The sequence below is a fragment of the Oryctolagus cuniculus genome, chromosome 4 (assembly GCF_964237555.1).
Source record: "Oryctolagus cuniculus chromosome 4, mOryCun1.1, whole genome shotgun sequence".
In the NCBI taxonomy this organism is placed as follows: Eukaryota; Metazoa; Chordata; class Mammalia; order Lagomorpha; family Leporidae; genus Oryctolagus; species Oryctolagus cuniculus.
The window spans coordinates 84,976,337-84,992,194 of record NC_091435.1 but is presented as its reverse complement, the minus strand read 5'-3'; the positions used below and the strand labels follow the sequence as shown (position 1 = coordinate 84,992,194).

The window sequence follows — 15,858 nt, the reverse complement described above, 5'->3', positions numbered from 1 at the left end:
TTTGTCTAGGGAGAAAATTCAGAGTCCACCACAATCTTTTTTTCTTGTACTTCTAATCAGACATTAATCTATACATTACAGAGATCTGTAAAATGAAAGATAATGCCAGGTTTCTTTTTAAGTTTTTGTGTTTTTTGGAAATGTTATTTAGAATGATTCAACAGGTCACACAAACAAAAGCTCTTCAGTGTTTACAGTAATTTTCAAGAGCCTAAGAGTCTGAGCCCAAAACGTTTGAGAGCAACTGCTTTAGATGTGGCTGAGCCCTGCAGAACAATGGGCCTGCAACCTCCTCATTTCAGATTACACACTTCTGATCATCTATCCAGCCCACAGCAGATTTGATGCTTGGTGGGAAATCGACAACATTCATGGAGTAACTAACCTGATGGAGAATTTGGGCTAAGACAGCAGTACCTATTTTTCACACGATATAAACTAGTCAAATAAAAAACAAATGCAAATTTTAAATTAATCTCATGCATAAGACTGCTGAAACCTCTCAACATTATGTCAACAAAACTACCTATAAAAATACCTGACTCAGTGCCATTGTGAAAAGGAGAAGGCTCAAAACTATCTAGTCCAAACTGTCCACAACAAACTGGATCACCACATAACTCTCCAGGCAACAGAACAAAATTTCTTTTTGATCTAGGGCAGTATTATGCCCTAGCTCATACTATCTCAGGTCATTTTACCATTATGAAGATGCATCAAGTCAATGTGACTTTTAGGAACAGGGAATCTCAATGACTAAACTTGTAGCTGTAAAGAGAACAAGCCCAAGCTTTTTCTCAACAGAAAAGGTCTCCTGTCACTGTCCGAGTTTCTAAGGTACAGTCCAATCCTACATAAGCACACCTTCAAGAGGTAAGGCAAAAGCCCCCTACCCTGACACTTCCTCACTGAAAGTACCAGTTTGATTATCTTTAGTCTGTGATTCTTCCTTAGGCTCTGGAATGAATCTCAGGTTCATCGGCAAAGACTCATTCATTCATGTCATATCATTGTTGATAACTAACTCTGACCTTCGTTTTGCATTACCACCACCTAAAACATGTTTCCTTGGGGGAGGAACTATTTCAAATTCCTATATGAAGCAACACTTGCTTTCCATACAGATGGGGTAAGAGGAACCAGATTTGTCCTCCTGCCTAAAGCAATGAATAAACTGACAAAACAGCTAACAGTTTCAAGGAACTGTACATCATGCAATGATGGGACACAAACGAGGGGAGCTCTCTAACTGTCCCAGGTTACTTACCCAACACAGTTTACAGGCCAGAAAAAGGAGAGGACAGGGAACCCAGGGCCAGTCCAGCCATTTCCCTGCGTTGGAGAGACAAAGCTGGGAATCTGGGAATGCACTGAGCAGCAAGGCTTGCAGGCCAGATCACCAGAGCTCTGTACTGAGAAACAGCAGAGATCTGTAAGATGGTCCCCTCCCCACTTCAAGCCTTCAGCTGGGTACCCATTAGCACTGGAGTTCAAGGAAACTGCCAGAGGCCAGGAAAGAACCACCCAAAAGGAATAAGACCTAGAAACCTCCAGAACTTACACAGGAATAGCGTCTGTTCTCGACAACCACGGGGAAAAGCCTTATTCAACATAAGGAATGAGGGGGATATTCAGTAGCCTTTTGGGGGTAAAATTACCCCAAACAAAAACTTCTCTAGCTGTATCCAACAAGGAAAAATAACACCCAAAAGAATAAAAATTTTCCCAAGTAACTTAACCGCTTAGCAAAACAATTCAGAATATCTGCTATAATACAAAATATCCAGTACCCAGTAAGTCACAATATCTGACATCCGATTAAAACTGAACAGACATGCAAATAAGAAAATATAACCCACAAGTTCAATCAAAAGAAAAGGACTCGAGGGAAGGCCTTTGACCCAGTGGTAAAGAGGTTACTTGGAAACCCACAGCTCATTTTAGAGTGCTTGGGTTCAGGTCCTGGCTCCACTCCAGATTCAAGCTTCCTGGTAGCACACACTCTTTGAGGCAGTAAGTAATGGCTCAAGTAGCTGAATCCCTCCCCCCAACATGGGAGATCTGGACTGACTGACACCCTGGGTCCTGGCTTTGTCCTGAACCAGCCCCAGCTGTGGGGGCTTTTGGGGAAGGAATCAATGAATTCAGATCTCCATATGCATGCCTTCCTGCCTTTAAAATAAATTAATTCACAGACTCAAAAAAAAAAAAAAAAAAAAAGACCCAGAACTAACACACAGATCATTTGGTGCAGCAGTTTGATGCTACATGAGATGTCTGCATTTCCTATCAGAATGCCTGGGTTCAAGTTCTGCTCCACTCCCAATGCCAGCTTCCTGCTAGCACATACCCTGAGAGGCAGCAGTGTTAGTTCTAGTTGAATCCTGAGTTCCAAAGCATCTGAAATGTGTACCAGCATTTGGGAGGTGTCTGTCCTGTCTACTTCTCAAATTAATTTTTACAATAAATAAAACAGCTATTGTATTTCCTGTGCTCCAAAAGCAAGAAGATAAAACACAAGTGGAGACAAGAAAGACAGCAAAGAACCAAATTGACTTAAAAGAAAAAAACCAAACCAAATAGAATTAACAGCAGATAAGATACTGTCAAAGAAATATCAATGAACTTAGGAGACCAATGTTGTGACATGGCAGATAAAGATGCCACCTGCAATGCCAGCATCCCACATGGGTGCCACCAGTTCATGTTCTGGCTGCTCTACCACCAATCCAGCTCCCCATTAATGACCTGGGAAAACAGCAGAAGATGGACATGTGTTTGGGTCCCTGCCACCCACTTACATGGAGACCTTGATGAAGCTCCTGGTTCCAGACTTCAGCCAGGCCCAGACTTGGCTGTTTCAGCCACTTGGGGAGTGAACTAGCAGATGGACAGTACCCCCCCCCCCCCCCCGGTTGCTGTAACTCTTTCAAATAAATTAATAAACCTTTAAAAAAAGAAAAGAAAGATGGAAGGGAACACGCCCACCACCACCAACAGCTGTGGAACATTAAAAATTCTAATATACAGGGTGTGGGGGAGGGTGGGGTGTTATGGAATAACTGTCTGAACTCTCCACTTTAGATGGGAACTGTAAGTCCACAGATTTAAGAAGTTCAACTAGCATTGTTAAGGAAGCTGGACAGATATTAGCCTGTGTGTGTAAGACAGGGGAAAAGAAAATGAGAATTTTTAAAGAAAACAAGGCAACAAGGCCAGAAAGCATACCAGCAATTAAAGTGATTGCTCTTGTTCTAGAACCCTGCTAGATGGAGTTCAGCCCTCTCCCTGGGGGCAGATCAAGGGCACTCCCCCTGCCCTGCACCAACTAGACTACTAGGTCTGGTAACATTGTGCTTATTAATAAGATCCTGAGGGGGCCATCCTTGTGGCGGAGCAAGTGGCACTGCTGCCTGCAGTGCCGGCATCCCAAATGGCCGCTGGTTTGAATCCCAGCTGCTCCACTTCTGATCCAGCTCTCTGCTACGGTCTGGGAAAGCAGTAAAAGATGGCCCAGGTTTTTGGGCCCCTGCACTCATGTGGGAAGATCTGGAGGAGGCTCCAGGCTTCTGATCGGCGCAGTTGTGGCCAGTTGGGGAGTGAACCAGCGGATGAAGACCTCTCTCTTCCTGCTTCTCCTTCTCTTCCTGTGTAACTCGGACTTTCAAATAAATAAATAAATCTTAAAAAAAAAAAAAAAAAGATCCTGAGAGGATTTTTGGGAAGTCTACATTCAGAAATCCCCTACCGACAACTTCCCAGAAGAGGGAGAACAAGCAGGGGACCCACACTCATGTCCATAAAAACTTCAGTCTAAACGCAGACAGCACCCAGCCCTTCTGCCTGGCCTTTCTCCCTTCATTAAACTTTGCTATCTCACTCACCACTACTGACTCAAGTCTGAACTCTTTATTGCATGAAGACAAGAATCCCCTAGCAGCTCATCTCTGGTAATAGTACCAAACAAACAAAAATTTAACAAACTCTCCCAGAGCATGCTCAAGGAAGGTGATTTAAAAGGAAAAAAAAAAAGCAAAACTTTAAGGTAGTGACAAAGGAACATAGATAAAAAGAGTGCTTGCCAGACAATGCACATGAAAAGACAGTGGACAGTATCTTTGAACTAAGCAGGGAAAAAAAAAAAACTATTGAAGGAATTCTATACCCACAACAATATTTTTCAGAATTGAAGGTGAAAGGAGACTTTTTCAGGCAGTAAAGCTGAAAAACTCATCATCAGCAGGCTTACACATCAAGAAAGTGTTAAAGAAGTTCTTCAGGAGGGAAAAAAATGACAGCCAATGGAAATATGGATCTCTACAAAGCAATACAAAACACTAGAAATCAATTAACTGTTGATTAATATACATCACAACAACAGCACAGAGAACAGAGGAAAATGCAAGCATAAAGAGATCTTCAAGAATGCACAAAAAACTATGTGCAGATTTCAAACTTCTGTAAACAAAAATTTTTAATTCCATTTTTTACAAACTGTCTTTTTAAAAACTACCCCCTTTTCTGTTACAAGGTTTTAATGCTACAACAAGGCAGCTGAATAGTAATTCAAGACAGAAAGTTAAAAACTATTAACTCTAAAATCAAAGACTCATTGCTAAAAAGAAAAAAAAGTGATCAAATGGGACCATAAAAAAAAACACACAACTGACCTAACAGGTAAAATAAGAAAAAGGCAAATAAAGAAGAGATGAGGCAGATGAGACGAACAGAAAACAAACAGTAAAACAGCTGATTTAAACCTGACAATGTCAATCATCACATTAACTATAAATGACCTAAACAAAGCAAAAAAAGCCAGCAACTGCCAAATTGTGATTGACATTTTAAGAAGCATAAACTAGGGACTGGCAATGAGGCACAGGAGGTTAAAGTCACTGCTTGGGATGGCCACATCCTGGATCAGAGTATTAGTTCCAGTCCTAGCTCTTCTGCTTCCAATCCAGCTTCCTGTTAACGCATCCTGGGAAAGCAGTGGAAGACTGCCCAAGTACTTGGGCCTCTGCACCCATATGGGAGACCCAGAAGCAGCTCCTGGTTCTTAGCTTTGGATTGGACCAGCTCCGGCCGCTGGCAGCCACTTAGGGAGTTAATCAGAGAATGAAGGATCTCTCTCTCCCCTTCTAGCTCTGCCTTTCAAATAAATAAATAAATCTTTAGAAATAAATAAATAAAGCTGGAGCAACTATAAGCCATTTCACAACGACAGAAGGGTCAATTCATAAAGTAACAATCCTAAACCTGTATGCAGGGGGCCGACGCTGTAGCCCAGCAGGTTAAAGCCCGGTCTGCTGTGCCAGTTCGAGTCCTGGCTGCTCCACTTCCAATCCAACTCTGCTATGGCCTGGGAAAGCAATGGAAGATGGCCCAAGTCCATGGGCCCCTGCACCCTCGTAGGAGACCCAGAAGAAGCTCTAGGTTCCTGGCTTCAGATCAGCACAGCTCCATCCATTGCAGCCATTTGGGGAGTGAACCAGCAGATGGAAGACCTCTCTCTCTCTCTCTGCCTTTAACTGCCTTTCAAATAAATAAACCTTTATATTAAAAATAAAACTATGCAATTAAACCTTCCAAGTATATGAGGCAACAACGTAAAAGGAAATAGAAATTCAGAATTACTTAAGAATTCATGTCAATACTCCTTTCTCAACAACTGACAGACAAGCAGATTACAAAGAACGGACACCGGAAATCTGCGCAACACTACCAATCAAGTGAACCTAACTAATATTTATCAAATACTGACCAAAAAAAGACTCCAGTCTGGGACACACACACACACACACACACACACAGAAAAGAAAGAAAGAAAAAAAAAAGAACTAAAGGATTCAAGTCACACAACATATGTTCTTAACATAATGGAATTAGAGATCAGTACAGATAAGAAGAAAATTTCCAAATATTAGAAAAAATTAATACATACCTCTTCAAAAAAAACCCATGGGTTATGCAGTCAAAATTAGAGATGCAAAATATTCTGAACTTAATAAAAATGAAAATCTAAAGAACATCAAAACTGGTGGGATGCCAGTCTAACAGTATTTAGAAGACAATTTAAAGCAACAACTTCAAACACCTGAAGAAAATAAAGGCCATGACCCCAGCTTCCACCTTAAAGTAGAAAAAGCACAGAAAATTACTCCAGGAGTGAACAACTAAAGGGAAACACAGTAACCACTAAAAGGAATATCAGAGAAGAAATCAAATGAAGAAAGACAGAAAGACAGACAGACAGACAGACAGACAGAAAGACAGAAAGACAAAGAAAGACAGAAAGACAGACAGACAGACAACAGGGAAAAAACAATGAAACCAAGAGCTAGTTCTTTGAGATCAATAAAATTTCAACTTCAATAGGTTTGAAGTTACTTTCAAATAAAAAATTTTAGATTAAAAAATTCATCTTTGGAGTGGGTGTTTGACCAAGAAGTTAACACAGTGCTTGGAAAGCCTGCATCCCATATGAAGAGCCTCAACTCCGCTTCTGATTTCCACCTTCATGCAAATATACATCCCAGGAGACAGGTGATGGCTCAGTGGCTGGGTCCTTGCTACCCATGTGAGAGACCCGGCTTCTGGATTAAGCCTGGACCAGTCCTTACAGTTACATTCAGGAGTGAACCAGCACGTGAGAGATATGTCTGTCTGCCTCTCTCTGCTTCAAAATAAATAATTTATTTAAAAATCCATCTTCATTGTTCAGGGGATGGCTATGAGTAACAACTGTTAACTAGCTGAACTAAAAGTTGAGTGAATAAATACACAAAAGCCCATCACACTAGTATTTCTATTCTTAACATGTAAAAATTGTCCATAATAGAAAGGGTTTTTAAAAAAAAAAAAACCACCTATCTGAAAATTTTAGAAAGAAGAAAAAATTTTGAGAAGACATTCATCCTGGCACAAAGGGTCCCAAATCTTGAGAATTCTGCTCTAAGAGTCCCAAATCCATGGACTCCATCTACTTACTCTGCACCAAGCATTATCCATAAACTTGTAATTCACCTAACTTTTGTTGTTTCTGAATTTTATTCTACACTCATCTTCTACTCACTGCCTAATAGGGATATGTTTCCCACTTCTGTAAATTCTAGTGTTACAAAGTAGACTATTAGTAGATAAATACCAGGTGTATCATAATTTTAAAAAAGATATTCCCCTTAAAGGTCAATGTTCCATAATTAAGCTCATGTACTTGAAATTGTTCATCTTTTCCCCAAAAATTTTTTAAACAAGTTCACCTTATTGCAGTGTTAACTATATTCTCATCTTCCACAATTAAAAACTGACCATAGCAAGTACTCCAATTAGTTATTCTAAAATGAGGTATTATAGCTTAATTCACTATTTATTTTTACAATCTATTTTCATACTGTTCTAAATATAATTATTGATCATGTCATGATTTCTGCAAGTGTTCTCAAGAATTTAGTTACTTTAAAGCAAAGAATGTCTTACCAAAGTTTACTAAAGTTAAAACACTAAAAATAATTTAAGTTACAAGTTGCTCTACTATTCTCTTAAAACAGATATACCTCACAGGAAATTACTAAGAATCTACACTTCACATAAGCTTTTAGAAAACTACAATGAAACAACCCAACAGATCTTAGATTAAAATATATACATATTATAAATGCATTTAAATTTTAAAACATGTACATAAATAGAAAGCCTTTCATTATTTTGATGACTCATAAGGATAAAAAACTATATATTTTTAAATATACTGCTTATAAAGATACATATTAAATGCTACTCAATCAAATATTTACATTTGAAGCATAAATAACAAACTTAAAATATACTGAACTTACAGAAGTTTAACTTTGGTGGTCTGCAGCAGTACATGTGATTTTTTATCAAATTCTACATCACAGAAAATAAATTTTAAAAAATGGTCTTACCAGTAGCAATATATCATCATTCTTCCCAACTGCTGATATTACCAGGGCTTTCAAAAGCTGGCTCTTAATAATAACAAATAAAACTAAGCATAAAAATCCAGGCAAATGAGAATTTTATGCCAAAGATTTTTGTCTTGGTCTGTCTGAACTTTCAAAATGATTAAGACATCAAAATTTAGGATTTTTAAATGCATCAATTTTAAACGGATTTTCAGAAGGAAGATCCTTCTACCATCTGAATATCACTGCAGAACTCCTATTATTTGAATAAATCAAATCCAGCTAGCTCCCTGAAGTTCTATTTCCAGAGGACATGATGTTATCTAACTAGCAAGGAGCTTATAGGCTATTGTGCTAACCAAACCCTTCCTTTAATTTATAATGAACTTGACTTGCTGTTTAAGTGAGAAAAAGCAAATACAGAACAATGTGAAGCCATCAGGAATAAATTTCACTAAATTAAGGCTAATTTTTGAAATATCCTTTTTCCCACATTATATAATTACTAATTATAATGTTTAGCATAGGCTATTTCCCAAAATAAAATAAACTGGCTCTAACAAGCATAGAAAAACCCCCCAAGTTTCTTAACCATCTTTGCTTCAAACCCAGTTTCTCATGAGCTATAACAAACTAAGTGTGCATGGCTTAAAGTACATGCTTGGAATTCCAAAGGTAGGTAGTTTCACTGGGTGAGTTACAGAGTGATCTATAACTCAAGTAAAACTTCGAGCAAAGCAATTTTGAGTAATATATATTTTTTGAAGATTTATTTATTTATTTGAAAGGCAGAGTCACAGAGGGGCAGAGAGAGAGGGAGAGAGAAAGAGAGAGAGGTCTTCCATCCTCTGCTTCACTCTCTAGATGGCCAAAATGGTTGGAGCTGTGCCTATCCAAAGCCAGGAAGCTCCTCCAGGAGCTTCCTCCAGGTCTCCCATGCAGGTGCAGGAGCCCAAGGACTTGAGCCATCTTTCACTGCTTTCCCAGGCCACTGCAGAGAGCTGGATCAGAAGTGCAGCAGCCAGGATACAAACTGGCATCCATATGGGATGCCGCCACTGCAGGCAGCAGCTTTACCCACCATGCCACAGTGTCGGCCCTGAGAATTATATTTTAATTTTTTACTTCAGTCAATATTTGCCATCTTCAGCAGGACAAGTAAACCAAAATTTAAAATGTATTATTCAAAAATTAACAGAACTAAATAAAAAGAAATTTAAGTAATTGAATTTTCTAATGGTTTTTAAAAATAAATGCATAGACAGGCACCACAGCTCACTAGGCTAATCTCCCTCCTGCAGCACCAGCACCCAGGGTTCTAGTCTAGGATGGAGCACCAGATTCTGTCCTGGTTGCTCCTCTTCCAGTCCAGCTCTCTGCTGTGGCCCGGGAAGGCAGTGGAGGATGGCCCAAGTGCCTGGGCCCTGCTCCTGCATGGGAGACTAGCAGGAAGCACCTGGCTCCTGGCTTCGGATTAGCACAGCACGCCGGCCGTAGCAGCCATCTGGGGGGTTAACTAACGGAAGGCTTTTCTCTCTCTCTCACTGTCTAACTCTGCCTGTCCCAAAAAAAAAAAAAAAAAAAGTATAACACACATATATTTTGAAGTTTTTTTTTTCTTAAGATATATTTATTTGCAAGGCAGAGTTACAGAGGAGAGAGAGAGATCTTTCCATCTCCTGGTTCATTCCCCAAATGGCAGCAATGGCCAGGCTAAAGGCAGGAGCCTGGAGCTTCATCCAGGTCTCCCACACAGATGCAGAAAGGAGTCCAGGGATTTGGGCCATTCTCCACTGCTTTCCCAGGCACATTAGCAGAGAGCTGGATAGGAAGTGGAGCAGCCAGGACTCAAACCAGCGCTGATATGCAGACAGTGGCTTAACCCACTGCGCCACAGTGCCAGCTTCTACCTTAGAGTTTTAAAAATTAAAACAATGCACAAAGACTCTGGGGACACCTTCCATTGCTGAGTGAAAAGGAACCACCCCACCCCACTTTCTTTTGTAGTTCTAGACTTTTTTTCTGAAAATTAATCATATCCATCAATACTAAGGGTTTGATAAACCCATCTAGAAGGACCATACAAGCAAAGGGTGCTTTAAAGATCCTAAAATATAATCAGTGTAGCTGGCATTCTCAGTATTTTATTTTATTTTCAAATCAGCATCTGAGCAACCAAGATAACCAGCCATCAAACAGGTCTACATTTACAACTGAAATAAAAATATTTCCAAATACAAATTCCAAACTCTGCTTATTGAATAACCTCATTTTAACACCTATACAACTATTTATATTAAAATAATTAAAATAAATCTGCATTTTCCAAGTACAATAATCAAATTGTGACACCTCTTTACAAGGGCAAAACTTAAAACTTCAAGTCCACTCCTAACAATAAGAATGACATAATATAATTTAATGAATACATGGAAATTTTCTGAGGATACCAGCTAAATTTTAACAAAGCTCTACTCAATACCCATTTTATCACTTCCCATCTTGGACTTTCTCTTATAATACATGCTTTTGTTTCTGTGTTTAGGCTTAAGGAAGACCATTGTATCCAATATACACCAAACCAAGACTGTATTTACATTTGTAAAGTGGAGTCTTTGTACAATTATACTTTTTTGTATGTTACAAAACAATGTAGTAGCTATAACAAAATAAGTTATAATTAGAAAAGATGATACAATTACCTGTATTAGAACTAATACGAAGAACAAGGATATTATGCCATTCTTGCATAATTTTTGTCACTTTTATTTTATGTATCATTTAAAAAAGGAGATCAACCTTTTATTCTGAGACAATCTAAGCGGTAAGACTTATCATTAGACAAAAGGGGTTCTTTGTCTAACTGTACAGTACTTAGTTTAAAAAAAAAAAAAAGTGGGGGACTACATTTGGACAACAAATCCCTGCTAATAGCCTGGGAAAGCACTTTTAGATGGCCCAAGTGCTTGGGCCCCTGCCACCCATGGGGAGACCCAGAAAAAACTCCAGGCTTCTGGCTTCAGCCTGGCCCAGCCCCAGCCACTGCAGCCATTTGGGGAGGGAAACAGCAGATGGAAGATCTTGCTCTCTCTCTTCCTCTCTGTTAACTCTGAGTTTAAAATGAATAAATCTTTCAAAAACTTAAATGTATAACTATCATGTATATACTGCATGATAGAAGTTTGCATGTCTTAATTGTTATCTATTTGAGAAACAGAAAGAGAGATCCTATCTATTAGCTCACTCCCCAAACACTCAGAATGACCATGGCTGGGCCAGGGCCCAAGCTAGCTGCCAGAAACTCAATCCAGGTCTCTCACATGGGTAGCAGGAACCTAATTATATTTGCACCATTACCATGTTGCCTCTATATTGGTGGGAAGGTTGCCTCAAGAGCCAGAGCTGGGAATCAATCCCAGGAACTCTGATATGGGATGCAGGTGCCTTAACCACAACACTAAATGCTCCAAATTTTGTATCACTTATGGTCGGGGAACTTTATTTTCTACCAAGGGCCATTTGGATATTTATAACATCATTTGCAGGCCATACACAATTATCAACTTAAAAACTAGCCTGTTTTAGATTTATTGAATTTCAGGTTCCACCTGCAATTGCTTTGCCAAGGCCAGACCCAAAGATGCTGCAGGCCTTCCACAGCCTTTGGGGCCAGAAGTTCCCCACCCTTGGAACATTTACTTCTGTGAATGGAGATTTGCTGTTTCAAATATCCAAGTTATTTTGATCTTAAAGCTTTTATACTTCCCCTTAAATCTTTCTCCCGTATGTTATTTTTCAAAACTCCATATTCAAGCTTAAAAAATAGTTTCAAAAGTGTTACAAACTCCTCATTTTACAATGCATGGCCAGCCTTGGGTCTGAACTTGAAGTTACTTTGAAAATACTTCATGGTCTTTTATCAGACTATTTGACTGGATCTCTCTCTTAAATTATTTTGCCCCAGGCAAGAAAAAGTAGTCATTTTGAAAGCTCTTTAAATAAGTACACTTCTGCCCACCTACAGTTGGTTAGATTTATTTATAGCCCCTCCCCCCACTCCCCACATTTTGGCCCAGTTGAAAGGTATCAGCCCATAAAACAGCCTAAGCAGTAACAAGTTTTAAATTATTTTATCAAACTCATATCTAGACGTTTTAAGTAATCATATATGCCAGGTTCACTACCTGATTAAGTACAGTAGGATACACAACTTTCCTCTCCTCCACCCTCGAAACAAAGAAAGCACAGAACTGAAGGTTCAGCTTTATCTTTTCCTTAAATGACAATTATTTCAACATGAACTATTATGCAAGTTGCTTCAGCTATCTCAGTCTCAACTTCCTCTCCACTATGAAACAGATGGAATAATTCCTCCAACAGACTTCAACCATCGAAGTGACCTACCCAACATTGCCTTTGTAATACAGCTTGCTGCTGCACTCTCTCACCACCAGGTGACGTTCCAACACCGGTAAGGGAAAAGACTAACAATTTAAATAGGCCTTATAAATGCAGCAGCTGCAGTTACACGAAGTAATCCAAGAATGATTAAAGATGAAAAATTATATATAAGATTTTTAGTAACACTGGACATACTGATATAGAAAAAAGTTGCCCTTTTTGTTTATTTGTTCTTATTTCTTTGAAAGGCACAGTGATAGATTCTCCATCTGCTGGAATACCTAGTTAGGTATTTGGGAAGTATTGGGCTAGGTCAAAGCCAGAAGCCAGAAACTTGATCCAGGTTTCCCATGAGGGTGGGTGGTAGAAACCCAAGAACCTGACCAATCACCTGCTGTCTCTCAAGGAAATGTATAAACAGGAATCTGGATCTGAAGCAGAGAATGGACTTGATCTCAGGCACTTTGATACGGGACAAGGGCTCCCAAGCAATGGCTTAACCCACTATACCACACTGTCTACCTCAAAAGCTATCTTTTTAAAACAGCCTTGTATCATGTGTCTTAGTAGAAAACTAAAATATGCAGTGAACTCAAAACAAATGCTAACATGGAAGGGGAAGGCAGGTATATTACTGTTCCCTTTATATAGATTACTCCAAATTCCCAATTGTCTGAAACTCCCATTCAAGGATCTTACAATGTTAGGGAACAAGGGAGGCAAGGACAATGCAGTTAAAGAGCACATGAACCTAGCAGTTAACAAAACGGTATATTTCAAGAATAAAATTAAGAAAAAAACATTTCCTTGCCCATTAAACTGGTACACACCAACAAGGAGCACCTTAATATATTGCTGCTAAGAGTGATTCTAAAATATCTTTTGAAAAAAAATCAACTGATAGTATCTAAATTTTAAAAACCTACATATAGTTTGATCCAACAATCCCAACTTCAAGAATCCACAAGAGGTGAGTATTTGGCCTCGCAGTTAGGACACCTGCATGCCGCATCAGAATACCTGAGTTCTATACCTGCCTTGAGCTCCTAACTCCAACTTCCTGCTAATGCATACCCAGGGAGGCAGGAGTGATGGCTCCAGTAAGTACTTGGGTTCCTGTCTCCCCCTTGGAAAACCTGCATTGAGTTCCTAGCTCCTGGCTTTAGCCTTGACCCAGCCCTGACTATCTTGGGCATTTAGGGAATGAACCAATAGATGAGAACCCTTTCTTTTTCTTTTTTTTTTTTTTAATTTGACAGGTAGAGTTATAGACAGAGAGAGAGAGAGAGAGAGAAAGGTCTTCCTTCTATTGGGAGAACCCTTTCTACCAAATAACTTCTAAGTTTAAAAAAAAAAAAGATTACAAAAAAAATCCACAGTTTATCTATTTGTAAGTATGTATGTACAAAACATGTATACAGCTACAGTATTGATAGCAGGAAAAAAATTCGGTATTGCATCTGAATATCAATAGAAAACCACATAAATAACTTATGGAATTAAAGAGAATGAGATAAATCTATGTTGACAGCAAGAATAGTTCCATATAATATATAAAGACAAGAAAGAAAGATACTACCTATTTTAACAACCAAAAAAGACAGTATTTTTAAAAAGAACAAAAAAGGTATAAGATATAGAGCAAACTTAATATCATCTTAAGATGGTCAAAGGTCACCACTAACAGCTCTGTCAAATTTCTCCACGTTGTTGGACTTAAGAAATGAACATCTTCCATTTTTTTTTCCTTTGGAGGTGAGCATGGGTACTTAGACAAAACACATTTAGATGGAATAAAAACATTTTAAAATAGCAAAAAGGAAACTGGGCATGAGTATTTAATACAGTAGGGATTGACAAAACAGTAACATCCTTTTTTTCACAATACATTTATTTATTTGAAAGGCAGAGTTACAGACAAAGAGGGAGAGGCAGAGAGGTCTTCCATCCACAGGTTCACTCCCCAAATGGCCACAACGGCCAGAGCCGGTCCTATCCAAAGCCAGGAGCCAGGAGCTTGCTCCAGGTCTCCCACATGGTTACAAGGACCCTAGGCATTTGGGCCATCTTCTACTGCTTTGCCAGGCACATTACCAGGGAGTCAGATTGAAAGAGGAGCAGCTGGGACTCGAACTGGCACCCATATCAGGTGCACACACTACAGATGGCATGTCTACCGGCTATGCCATAGCACCAGCCCCTCCAGTTAACATCTGATGTAAAAAAAACAAATTTGTAAGAAAGCCTCATTCCCCCAAACTAAAACCTGTATTTTTGGGGGCCGGTGCTGTGGTGCAGCAGGTTAACGCCCTGGCCTGCAGCGCGGGCATCCCATACGGGCACCAGCTCAAGACCCGGCTGCTCCACTTCCGATCCTGCCCTCTGCTATTGCCTGGGATGGCCCGAGTCCTTGGGCCCCTGCACCCATGTGGGAAGACCTGGAAGAAGCTCCTGGCTCCAGATCAGCGCAGCTCTGGCCATTGCGGCCAATTGGAGAGTGAACCATTGGATGGAAGACCTCCCTCCCTCCCTCCCTCCCTCCCTCTCTCTCAAATAAATAAATAAATAAATAAATCTTTAAAACAAAACAAAAACCTATATTTTTAAGTTCAGAGTTAAGGATTTTTTTCTGAATAGCATGTAAATGTCTTTTGTACCATTTTAATGCAATTAGTGACTGTATCTTTTAAACTAATAATATTAATCAAAATCCTTATAACCTGCTTGACATTTCTTTTTATTTATTTATTTTTAATCTTTTTTATTATTATTATTATTTTATTTTTTGGACAGGCAGAGTTAGACAGTGAGAGAGAGAGACAGAGAAAAAGGTCTTCCTTTGCCATTGGTTCACCCTCCAATGGCCGCCGCGGCCGGCGCGCTGCGGCCAGCGCACCGCGCTGATCCGAAGCCGGGAACCAGGTGCTTCTCCTGGTCTCCCATGTGGTGCAGGGCCCAAGCACTTGGGCCATCCTCCACTGCACTCCCGGGCCACAGCAGAGAGCTGGCCTGGAAGAGGGGCAACCGGAACAGAATCCGGCGCCCCGACCAGGACTAGAACCCGGTGTGCTGGCGCCGCTAGGCGGAGGATTAGCCTAGTGAGCCGCGGCGCTGGCCCACCTGCTTGAGGTTTCAATGAACAATTTTTAAAGATGGTCTTTGAAACCTAAACATTAGCTATCAAGCTGGTAATTTTCACATTTACCAAAGCTGAAATCACAATATAATAGTTGAAACCTTAGCACTGCCACCAGCAGTGCCTGCCACTGCCCAGGAGGCTCAAAGCTGGTACCCTGTTGATGCTACAGTCATCTCAGGTGAGTCACGTGCATTGATTATTCATAAAGATTACACTGTGGTTGCACATTACAACCAAAAGTTAGTGTACACAGAAGGTACCAAACAGCAGCAGCGCGAAGGTCCAGGATGAGAAGAGAGGAGTGGGAGGTTAGAAGAAAAGGAAAAAAGAAAACTTGCCAGAGGACATAAACCCTGAAATGGTTACTTGTCTTATTAAAAACCAACTTAA

The 15,858-nt window shown here is 39.8% G+C and overlaps 1 protein-coding gene across 6 annotated transcripts in view; it reads right to left on the bottom strand.

Moving 5' to 3' along the window:
• The window catches only part of ATP13A3 (ATPase 13A3), a 102,196-nt gene that overhangs the window by 70,929 nt on the left and 15,409 nt on the right, over positions 1-15,858 (bottom strand). Inside the window, exon 1 of one of the 6 annotated variants that reach the window (XM_008266685.4) lies at positions 7,929-7,986. The exons of the other annotated variants lie outside the window; for them this stretch is intronic. The gene's annotated coding sequence lies outside the window, so the exon portion shown is untranslated. Of the gene's footprint in view, positions 1-7,928; positions 7,987-15,858 lie in introns of those variants that run through there. 6 annotated transcript variants of the gene reach the window in all.